Genomic DNA, 12,015 nt, shown 5'->3' on the forward strand with positions numbered 1-12,015 from the left:
GAGCTAACGCATGTAGAGACTTAGGGACCTAAGGCAAAGAATACTGAAAAGAGACCTAACGCCTAGACCCCGCCGCAGAACACCAAACGACCCTTCTCCTTCCTCTCAGCAAACCAGCGACCCCCTCATCCAAGAACACCCATCAGCAGCCGAACCCAACCAGCGACCACCCTCAAACGACCCAGTCTTCACCTCCACTTTGCCACCCAAATGAAGCTCCCCTCTTAATGGAAATCAAAAGCTACACCCCTAACTGGAACTAAGATTTTTCACCCTAAGTTGCCATTTAAAGTATCTTTCTTTATGTTAAGACTTTTGGAGGGCAGAATTAGTACTGATGATGTGATTGTTTGCCCTGCAAAATGTACTTGTTGTTACCAGGCTGAATGTGAATCCATTGATTTGCTTCTACTCAGATAGCTGAAACAAAATCTTTCTTCACTGAAGTTGTCTCTTTGCCTAGACAGGTGAGAGCTGCACTGAAGAATGATCAGTTGGGAATATGCAACTTCAGGATCAAGTCAAGAAAGGGTTACTTTTCAATCAAATATTTTAATTAGCTGAGTATAGATACACAAAGTTAGGTATCTAACAGTTTTTTTTTTTTTGGGTAGACTTGGGTGATCCTTTCCCCCCCAAAAATGTAATAATATGTAATAGGTATTTGACTTTTCCCGTCATATTGGTATGTAGATGTCTACCAATCAATCAACTGTATCTCAATTTCAAACTTGTTGTTGTTGCCGTCAATATGGGCTTGGCCCGTAATTTTTGGAGCTCATTTAAAAACGAGACTTTTAAGCCCGGACGAGTAAACACGTGGCCAGTGAGGCTTGATTGAGGCTGGGCTGAGCAGGCCCATGGGCCTAATAAAAATACATATTTAAAATATATAAAATATAAAAGGTATATGACACAAAAAATAACAAGAAGAGTATCTCAAGCTTAAAGTTTATTAAGCTCATCATATTAAAAGATAAAAGTCTTAAAACGTCAATTAGCTTTAAAATTTAATTATTCTTAATATTTAACTAATTAATATTGCATACGAATCGTACATGTAGATGAAAGTGGAAATGTTAAGACAATCTTCTCACAAGCGGATTCAGTTGTGTTTGATGAAGATGATGTGTTACATCCCATGTTTCCGTACGTGAAAGTACGCCATATGTAAATTGATGTAAGCTCAAAAAGGAATGAAATCCTTCTACAAGGCTAAAGAAGGTTTATCAAAGTATTAGGTAAGTTAGGATGAATGAGACTTTTTATTCATGATTTAAATGAGTTTAAATTCGTGAGATGGCTATATATGATGTTTGGATATGAAATATAAAGTTTGGGAAAAATCAGATTTAAGTTGTGGAAAAATCTACTAAGGATTTGCCTTGTAATGAAGTGTTTTGAGCAATACATTTCATGTGCTATATGAGGTCTTTTTGGGATATATTATATACCAAAATGAAGGTCTTGGAACCTAGTTTCCAACGGTCCAAACCATTTATTCATACGACATCGGGCAGAGAAATATGAATTTTTAAAGTAGGGTTCCAAGTCACGTTGCCGCACTTCGGAGAAACTGGCAGGTTTATAGGCCAAGTTGCGACTCAGTTTTCTCCCAATCTATTGAGAGTTACATGGAGATCTTTATATGTAATTAAAGCCGTATGTATCTAATTTCTAACTCTGTAAACCGTTTGTCAATACGATATTGGAGTAGAGAGATACAAGTGTCCGGAGTGGCACTGCTCAAGCTGCCAAGCAGGCTGCTTACCCACCTGCTTGGAGAATTGAGGCGGTGGTCTTATCCCCTTATATCTCGTCAACAATACAGATGTTACTCACAAAACCACTCTCAACTCAGTAAACCGTTTGTCAATACGATATTGGAGTTGAGAGATACAAGTGTCCGAAGTGGCACTGCTCAAGCTTCCAAGCAGGCTGCTTACCCACCTGCTTGGAGAATTGAGGCGGTGGTCTTATCCCCTTATATCTCGTCAACAATACAGATGTTACTCACAAAACCACCTCAAGATCTCCAAAATCATCCCTAACATATCTCAAGATCACAAGAACCAAACTCAAGGAAACAACTCAAATCATCATCAAAGATGTTAAAGGCTACAAGAGCTTCTACGACGTTGTAGTGTGATTGAGGGCTATTGTGAGCTAAGTTGAGATAGGGTTCCGAGTTGTAGTTGTTGTACAAGGTATGTATAACATCTTCTTGATTGTGCCTAAGGTTAATCTTGTGTTGGTTGTGTTGGTTGAGTGAAAAACTATAAGATAGCACTTGAAAGAACATGGATATGGATGCCTTTTTGGTTGGACTATTTTGTGGCTAAATATATGGTTTGTGGTGGCTGAAAATTGTGAGAAATAATTTGATAATGTTGTGGCTGATGTTGTTAAGCTTTTCTAGGTATTAATTAAGTTGATTGAAGAAAAATAAATATTACAGAGAATGAAAAGTAATAATACTAAATTTCTTGAATGTAATTTTTAATATTAGTCATGGGTAAAAAATTTAAAATACAATATTTAAAAGAAACATGTCCAAACACAACAATTCAAAATCTAAATCATAATTCAAGTTCATATGCTATTAACTCTTGCATGCAATATTAAAACCTGAGAAACATTGAAACTTTTGATGAAAGCTTCGCAATTAAAATAAACTTAGTAAAGACGAGAAATAAGGGTTTATATTTTAAAGATGAAGAATGGGGTGTTATATATGCTAGTACAAATGGGCCATTAAATAAACAAAGTTGGAAGTGATAATTGGGTTTTCCCCGATTTTTGTTCTCTTAAATTCCCCGATTTGGGTCTAAAATGCTTTTACTAATATTTTTGTCTTCCAAGAAAACATACATCTCCACAGTCCATTGGTGCTGAAGCTATCGGCTACAACGACACAATCCTGTTCCTCTACTGTCTCGAATGCAAATTCTAGCACGAGGAAGACTGCAGAAACCAAAAGTTGCCTATTTTGTAACATGTTTAGAGTGTACAAATCCATTATAGATGAGGTCTTCCCCACGAGTACTATTGTGCTTCTTATCTGTTGTGAGGTACCGATAAAGATGTTGGGTTCAAGCCCTAACGCATTTCTATGATGGCGTGGGCATAATACCCAAGATATTTGAGTTGTAAGACGTGGGGTTCCAAGTCCTGACGCACCAATGGGCCAATAAATAAACAAGGTTGGAAGTGATAAAACACTTAGATATATATTGGTTTTTTCCCCCGATTTTTATTCTCTTAAATTCTACACCAAACCAAAATTTTCTTTCAAAAATTTTAATTTCTCAATCCAAAATCGATCCAAATTGAAATTTCAGTTTGAGTTTTCGATTTATGCACACCGCTAATAGAAGGGCAAAGCTTGCCCCACCATGCCCATCTCTATTTACATCCCTATTATTAAGTATATTTTAATTGTAAAACTTATGCAGAAAATATTCACAACATCTCAATAAATATATTTTTTATGTTTTCACATGTGCTCTTATTATAGTTAATTAACACACATTTTAATCTTATTGATAATTTAACCATGGTAAAATAATATAATTTAACGTAAATATTGAGTGTAAATAAACTTTTACCTAGTTCAATTTCGTAAGTAATTTCAATAAAAATGTTCCTCAAATTAATTTTTCAATTAAATTCTCTATTTTAAATTAAAGTTGAAACAATTGGTTAAGAATATAAAACATATAAACTAATTTCAAGATTGCTTATACTAAAAATAAAAATCCAACCGAACAAATTTTCTGAAAAATTAGCGGTATAAACTCCAAAATGGAAAATCGAATACAAATACCCCTTCTTCCACTTAGAACACGTGAGGACTAAAAGTGAAAAAAGACACTACAATGACTAGCCAAATGTGGAAATAATAAAAATGAAGAGGGTCTAACTGTCAATAAGGGTACTTAATAATTAACTCGGCAGCCCATTGTCGCATTTCAGCTCCTCCTTCAATTAGGGCACAGAGATCGCACACAGAATTTCTTGTCGCGATTGCAATCAGATGACGAGAATTTCTCTGCTTCGTTACTCTTTCAATGGTATTATTCCCTTTATCTCTTTTTCTGCTATTTCGCCTTCTGCTTCGGCAATTGCAACCAGATACTATTGTTCATTTCATAGCCATATTGAGAATGTCAAATGTTTAGATGATGCTATGAGTCTCTTCCGTCGAATGGTCAGTACGCAGCCTCTTCCTTCTGTTTATTTTAAGAAGTCCAGAGGTATTTGGAGGAGGCACTACACGGTTGACGGCTTGCTCAAATGCAGGTACACCAACATACTCCAGCAACTGCTTGAACAACTTTTGTGCATTTCATTGATCAGCTGTGGTAATTAACAAATATGAAGTTTACTGTAACTAATCATCAATCTGAAGCAGATATGATGCATTCATAGAATCAAGGTACCAATGTTAAGCAAGCATATAATCATCATTATTTCAGAAAGGATAGAAAGTCATCAAACTCATGCATTCATGGCTTCTGTTGCCATGTCATGAAGCTACAATTACCCCGGAGTCGCATAGTAGAAAGGAGATCCAATATTGCTACAGCAATGCAGTGAAAGGAACTGAAAAAGAAGTTTGTCACTCTTCTTTTATGAGTAGCTCCCAAATACAAGAGTAGCTCCCAAATACACTTTAGAGAGCATTGGTTCCTTTCCGTATTTTTGCTCCTATAACATACTTCCTCCGGTGACCAATTTGCTTTTTCATTTTGGTTCAAAATAAGTGTCCAGTTATGTAATCAAGAAAAAATTCAATTTGTTTTTACAAAATAACCCCTATGTACATATTCCTAAAAAATTTTCTTACTCTTCACATTAAATGTTTAATTAGGGGTAGTTTAGTCATAGTAGGTATTTTTGTATAGAATTTAGTATTTTCTTAATGGAATTTTTACATTCCTATACTACATAGGAAACCTTTTTACCCTACATGTTTAAGGTTTGAGTTAATTATACTTAGTATACCAAATTACCAATCCTATACCATGCTTAATTAAGGGTCTAATTAATGGGCTATTTTTACTCCTTAATTAAAGGTATTCATATCTAATTAATGGGCAATTTTTACTCCTTAATTAAAGGTATCCATATATCTCACATTTCTCCCTCCTTACCCCTTACCCCCTCACCCACGTTTTTACCCATACCCCACCTTCTTTCTTGTTCTTCATCCACGCTGGTTTTCGGTAAAGCTTTATTTTAAAATGGTAAATGTTCATTTAGCATGATTGAGGTTACCAGGCATGGTACTTCAGTATATCACAGTTAACTTTATAAAAATTTTCAAAAGTGGGAATTTATCCTTTTGACCAAACTTCCAAAAAGTATTTATTCTGAGAAATGTTTATGCCATAATAGAATTCCAGATTTACTGTTTGTAGATTTAGTGTAATGGATATGATCTGTTGAAGCCCTCACATAGATTTACTGTTTGTAGTGTAATTGTAGTTAGTTTGTAGTTTATGTAGAACATTCCACGATTAATTGTAGTCTAAAATGTAGATATAATGTAGACATGATTGTGGGTGATGTGTTTCCTGTTTGCCCTGTAACTGTAGGTAAATTGTAGTTATTCTTATATTAGGTACTTAAACTGTAGGTAATTTGTACATTCACTGTAGTTATTCTTATATTAGGTACTTAAACTGTAGGTAATTTTTAGATGTTTACCTCCAAGTTCTATGTAATATTTGTATATAACTGTCAGTTGGATATAAATTACACAACAAAAAATAAGAAATAAATACTCCAATCGTAGAAATGTGTTATCCACAATTAATCTGCAAATTGTCTACAAAATTTTACAAAAACTACAAATTAACTACATTTAACCTACATTATAACTACAATCTGGAAATAATTTACACATGGAAGTTCTTCAAGTTGGAATTGGCCACAACTACATTTCTTGTTTTCTAGACACACAATGTACCGCTTCACACCATCCAACACAGTATGTATATGATCTGTTGAAGCCCTCACCTACATTTTCAGAACAAACACAAAGAAAAAAAATTTACAATATTAAAAATATAGTATCTACAATATATCTACAATTTATCTACAAATTACAAGTAAACTACAATTTGCCTACAATATATCTACAATCCGGAGATATTATATATTAAAATATTTTTTTCCTGCACCAAATAAAGAACTTGTAGTCAAATTGTAGATATATGTAGTAAATTTGTAGATAATATCATAAAACTAAAATTCTAAGCATTTTCGAACTACACAAACCTGCATTCTCATCACCACAATGGCATCAACTTCAAAATCTCTAAATCTGCCATAGTTATCCCAATTCCCATTCAATTTTAGCATTATTGGGATTTTTGACATGATTTCGTGTAGTTGAGAGAAAAAGATGAAGAACAGATATAGGTTCGACAATTTGAGTACTGAGGACGATGAAGAACAATTTTGAATTCTACATTTTGTATTGCGTTGTTGAAGCTTCTGAAGCTCTACGTTGTTTTTGAATTGTAGTGAAAGAGAGAATTACGCAGCAATCAGATCTCTTTCCATTTCAAATTTCGAATTTAATGTGGAAAGAATCAAACGCAGATTTTGTGCCCTTTTTTTCGCGCGTTTTAAATGGAATAATCTGTCTAATTATGGATTGGTATATAAATTATAGTTAAAGTATGTACTGGGCGGGTAATTAACAAATTATGCACATTTTTGGTAATAAGGTTTCATATATGGTATAGGAAGGAAAAAATCCCTTTCTTAATGGGTGTGCTAAAAGCAAATTATTGGTCACTTATCGTGAACCTAAGGGAGTAGTTATTTAAGACGCGGGGTTCAAGTCCCAATGCAATGCTTGTTAGCCATGGTGAGAATTGAATTTATAGATAGGTAGTATTACCTCCGGTCCATAATAAGTGACCAATTTGTTTTTGGCACGTCCATTAAGAAAATACTAAAATCTATACAAAAATACATAGTATGATTAAACTACCCTTAATTAAACATTTAATATGAGTAAGAAATTTTTTTAAGGATATGTACATAAGTATAATTTTGTTAAACAAATTAACTTTTTTCTTGATTATATAAATGGACACTTATTTTGGACCAAAATAAAAAAATAAATTGGTCACTTACTGTGGAACGGAGGGAGTACATATAATTGTATGTAGGCATTATATGGGTTATGTGCATTACACGTAGGGTTTATAAAATGTGATACGTACATGTATTCATAGTATAATATGAATAAAGACTGGTTAAGTATAAACCAATCTCGGGTTTGCTTTACTTGAAATAACATCCACCAAGCAAGTTTTCTGCAAACAACAACAACAAATCTATTATGGTGTAATATGAAATAAAGTAAAATAAGAGGAATTTAGATAGAGATAATTAATAACTTTTCTTGATGATGTTATAAAAATGAGTAGAAAAGGCTTCTATTTATAAGAAAGTTGCTTGGTGGCCAAGTAACCAATTTTAGTGACCAAGTAACTAGACTAGTTTATGACTAACTGATTTGCTCCCAAGTAATTTCATAGTACATGAACATTCATTCTTAATATTATTTAGGAATTTTTACATTGTTATACACTATTGGAAACTTTATTACTTTCCCTACTCAAGTTTCACTTTAATTACCTCTTATATACAAATTTACCAATTATGTAAATTTTTGGGAATTTAATGATAATTAATTAAGTCTGTATGTCATTCTAACGTACAATCCCACTCCACCACGTTTGTCTCTCCATATCCCACTCCCCCACGTTTCTCTATCAATCAACCTCAACGTATATTCAATATCTCCCCCATTAACGGCTATTTTCACTCTTCTGAAACAATCTTTCTAAATTTTTTTCACTCTTCTTCAAAATTTCATCTCGATTTCTACATATTCCAGCTCGAAATACTCTACCAAGAGCTCATTTGGCTTAGCTGATTTAGAGTAGCTGATAAGCATTAGGTGCTAAAAAGTACTTTTAAGTGCTGGAGCTGATTTAAAAAATAATCAGTTACATGTTTGGATAAAAGTGCTGAAATTAATAATATGCAGCTGAAGAATTGGATATACGAAGAGTTTTGTTTTAAAAGGAAGTATTTTAGGAATAGAATAGTAAATATTTTGGTCAAACTTAAAGTGCTTATAAGCTGAAATTTGATAAGTTGGGGGAGACCAAATTATGACTTTTGGCTTATTTTGGCTTGTAAGCACTTAACTTATAACACTTTTAATTTTATCAAACGCGTAAATAAGCCAAAAAGTGCTTATAAGCCAGTTTGACCAGCTTGTAAGCTTAACCAACACCCTCCAAAATTGTAGTTGCTTAAATTTTTGCTTAATTTTCAATGAAGAAGAAAACAATCTCGTATTGAAGACGGAGAAGGAGAAAGGTGAAATACAACCTGGAAAGAAGTTGTGTGTATGAACAAAGGAACCTCGTGATTTTCTGAAACATAAAAAGTGTTAATGGAAGTTAAGTGGTATTACTAATATGATCCTTTTTCCCCTTAAGTGACTGCTTTTGTTCTGTTTAATATGACTTCGGGCGTGGACATTCGTCCTGTTCCTACTATTATTCTAGTCTAGTCTATTCTAACTTTTCATTTGGCGAAACACATTAGTGGTATCATATAAGACAATGTTGATAGAGCAGATTTACTTCAGGTTATGGTTTCTACACATTTACTGCATGCTGTGCTTGCATAATTTTGGATTAGAAATCCAACAAAATAGTTGTTCAACCGTGGGATTATTGTTATGTTCTTATTAATCTGTCTTGTGTCTCCCTCCTTTGTTTCCTTTTGCCTTTGGTGAATGCATTATGCAGCTCTAGCAGGTCTTCCTAATCACGAGAAATGTAAAATCTCAAAACTTTATTGTTGCTCCTTAGAAAATAAAGAAGACAAATTTGGTATTTTTGATTTGATGTTATTTGACTAAATTAGTGATTAAGATTGTTGTATTTGTGTTTGGAGGCTTTGTTTCAAATAAGATAATTTGAAGCGGGTTTTAGATGGTATGATCGAAATTAGAATTGCAAATGCGAAGAACACATTTTTTTAATATAGACAAATCATGCCAATTTGGTAGGATTTGTGAACAATCAAGATAGATCAGATCAGTTGACACAACTTCATACAGATATGTTAATATATTAACAACAAATACCAATCCGCTAAAATTTGTGAACAATTTAACAAGATAGTTAGAATAAATATTACACAAAGCCTTGCCAATCAAGTGGGAGTTATAAGCAGCTAAACAAGCACAAATATCAATGGTATGACTTATTCAATAGGATAACTAGGTTAAACATAAGCGCGAAGTCTTACTGATTTATTGTGACCGAAATTTTAGATTCAGATTTTCTCTATGAAACTTAAAAAAGGTTAATTTTAGGCACAAGTTCTTAAAACATATCTTATTTATGCAAATCTCCCAAAGAAAACATAGTGTGTTTGGCCAAGCATCTTAGCGGCTAGAAGCATCCTACCCCCCCCCCACCCCCCCCCCCCCCCCTTAAAAGAATGCACCTTTTTAAATATTTGAGATGTTTGGCTAAAAAACAAAGGCGCTTTTGAACATAAACAGAAATTTAATTTTTTCAAAACAAAAATATCCCTATCACAAGTTTATATTTAATAAACTATCATTGTTAATTAGTCTCATTTATCTTTAGTTATAAATAATAAACTTTTTCTTATTTTCCTCTTTGGTTTCGATCGTCTCTTTTCTTCTCCTTTTTTCTTTTTTAAAAACTTTAAATTTTTTTATTTTATGTCTAAAACGATAGTTTTGCAAATAAGCTAACTTCAAAAATAAGGAATTTCTAGGGGTTTAAGGATAAACTTTTTACAATTTTAAGCTTATTAAATTTTTGGATATTTTCTATAAACTAGAGGGTTTACAATGGTGTTTACTGTTATTGTGTTTGCAACAAAAGAAAAGTATTTATAGTGCAAAAATTAGGGCACAGAAAGAGAGAGAGAGCAGCACTCTTGCTCTTCAAATCCAAATTGTTCGAGTTGCAATTTCTCGGCGAGAATTCTTTCGAATTTCTCGGAGCTACTCTTGTAATGGTATTCCCTGATCTCATTTTTGGTATCTCGCATTTTGGTTGGGCAATTTCAACCAGAGATTATTGTTCATCTCATAGCAACACATGAGCTTCTACGAAGGATAAATTTGAAAATGTCAAGTGTTTAGATGACGCTGTGAGTCTTTTCCGTCGAATGGTCAGAACACAGCCTCTTCCTTCTGTTTTCGACTTCTCCAAATTATTGAAGACTATGGTAAATATGAAGCATCACTCTTCTGTTGTTTCCCTTTTTCGAGAAATGCGGAAATTGGGCGTCCCAATTAATGATTACATCTTGAATATAGCGATTAACAATTATTGCCTAATGTATCATTCTGACTGCGGATTTTCAGTGTTAGCCATTTACTTGAAGACTGGCATTCCATTTGACATTATCACCTTTAATACATTATTGAGTGGAATTTTTGCTGAAAATAAGATCAAAGATGCAGTTAACTTGTTCAAAAAGTTGATGAGGAAGAATATTTGTGAGCTTGATGAAGTCACGTATTTGATAGTCATGAATGGGCTTAGCAAAAGGGGCCATACTAAAAAAACTTTCGATTTGCTAAGGGTAATGGAAGAAGGAAGCATCAAGCCTGACACAAGCTCTTTGCAAGGATAGAATGATAGATGATGCAATTAGCCTTTCAAAGAGATGAAAAAAAAAGGTATTCCTCCATATGTTATTGCATATAGTTCATTGATTGATGGTCTTTGTAAATTTGGTCTGTGGGAGAAGGTTAGGACTTTGTTCTTCGAAATGGTAAATCTTAATATTTATCCAGATGTCCGCACCTTCAACATACTGACAGATAAACTATGCAAAGAAGGAAAAGTTGAAGATACTGACGAGGTAATGAGACACATGAATGGAAAATGTGTGGAGCCTAATGTGGTCACCTACAATGTGATAATTGATGGATATTGCTTGCGCGGTCAAATGGATAGAGCAAGGAGCCTTTTTGATTCCATGATTGATAAGAGCATTAAGCCTGACATTATTAGCTATAGCACACTAATAAATGGATACCGTAAGAAAAAGAAATTGGATGAGGCCATGCATTTGTTTTATGAAATTTCTCGAAATGGACCGAAACCTAACATTGTTACCTACAATACTATCTTGCAAGGTCTATTTGAAGTTAGAAGAACTGACTTTGCGCAAGGATTCTTTGCTGATATGCTATCCACGGGGCCCGGACCTGATTTATGTACTAATCGCATTTTGCTCCGTGGTTATTTTCATAATGGACTTGTTGAGAAAGCTATGTTGCTATTTCATGAGTTGGAAAGAAAGAGAGAAGATAGTGATATTGAATTTTACACTGTTGTAATTGACGGATTGTGCAAAAATGGTCTGCTCGAGAAAGCTCATGCTACTTTAATTGGATTGTTTCTCAATGTGATAACATACAATAAGATAATACATGGATTTTGTCTAGAAGGGTTGTTAGATGAAGCTAAAGATATGCTTAGAAAAATGGAGCATAATGGTCATTCGCCTGACAACGCCACTTACAATATTATTGTGCGAGGATTTCTCAAGTTTGGCGAAACTAGTGAAATGACAACTTTTTTGAAGGAAATGACTGGAAGGGACTTCTCATTCGATGCAAGTACAATAGAGTTACTAATAGATGTTATGGCGAAGGATCCTTCTTTGCTTAACATGATACCACAGTTTCACTCGGGAAATAAGAAGTGATATGGATTTCATTTGATTTATTCAGCAATACTTATCACTATGATGCATTTTTCTCTTACCTATGGAAAAGAAATAACATCTAATGGAATTGCAGAAGATGAAAGAATGGAAATTAGAACATTGCTTGAGCTTTCCAAGCCAACTTATTGAGGAGGTACATCAGTTTTGATATTTTGATTGTTGTGCCACTCTACTTTATTTTGA

At 33.7% G+C, this 12,015-nt stretch overlaps 1 pseudogene; it reads left to right on the forward strand.

The window, feature by feature from the left end:
• The first annotated feature begins 3,942 nt into the window (after positions 1–3,942).
• LOC109215747 lies at positions 3,943–11,978 on the forward strand (annotated as a pseudogene).
• The last annotated feature ends 37 nt before the right edge of the window (positions 11,979–12,015 follow it).

The sequence above is a fragment of the Nicotiana attenuata genome, unplaced genomic scaffold (assembly GCF_001879085.1).
Source record: "Nicotiana attenuata strain UT unplaced genomic scaffold, NIATTr2, whole genome shotgun sequence".
NCBI lineage: Eukaryota > Viridiplantae > Streptophyta > Magnoliopsida > Solanales > Solanaceae > Nicotiana > Nicotiana attenuata.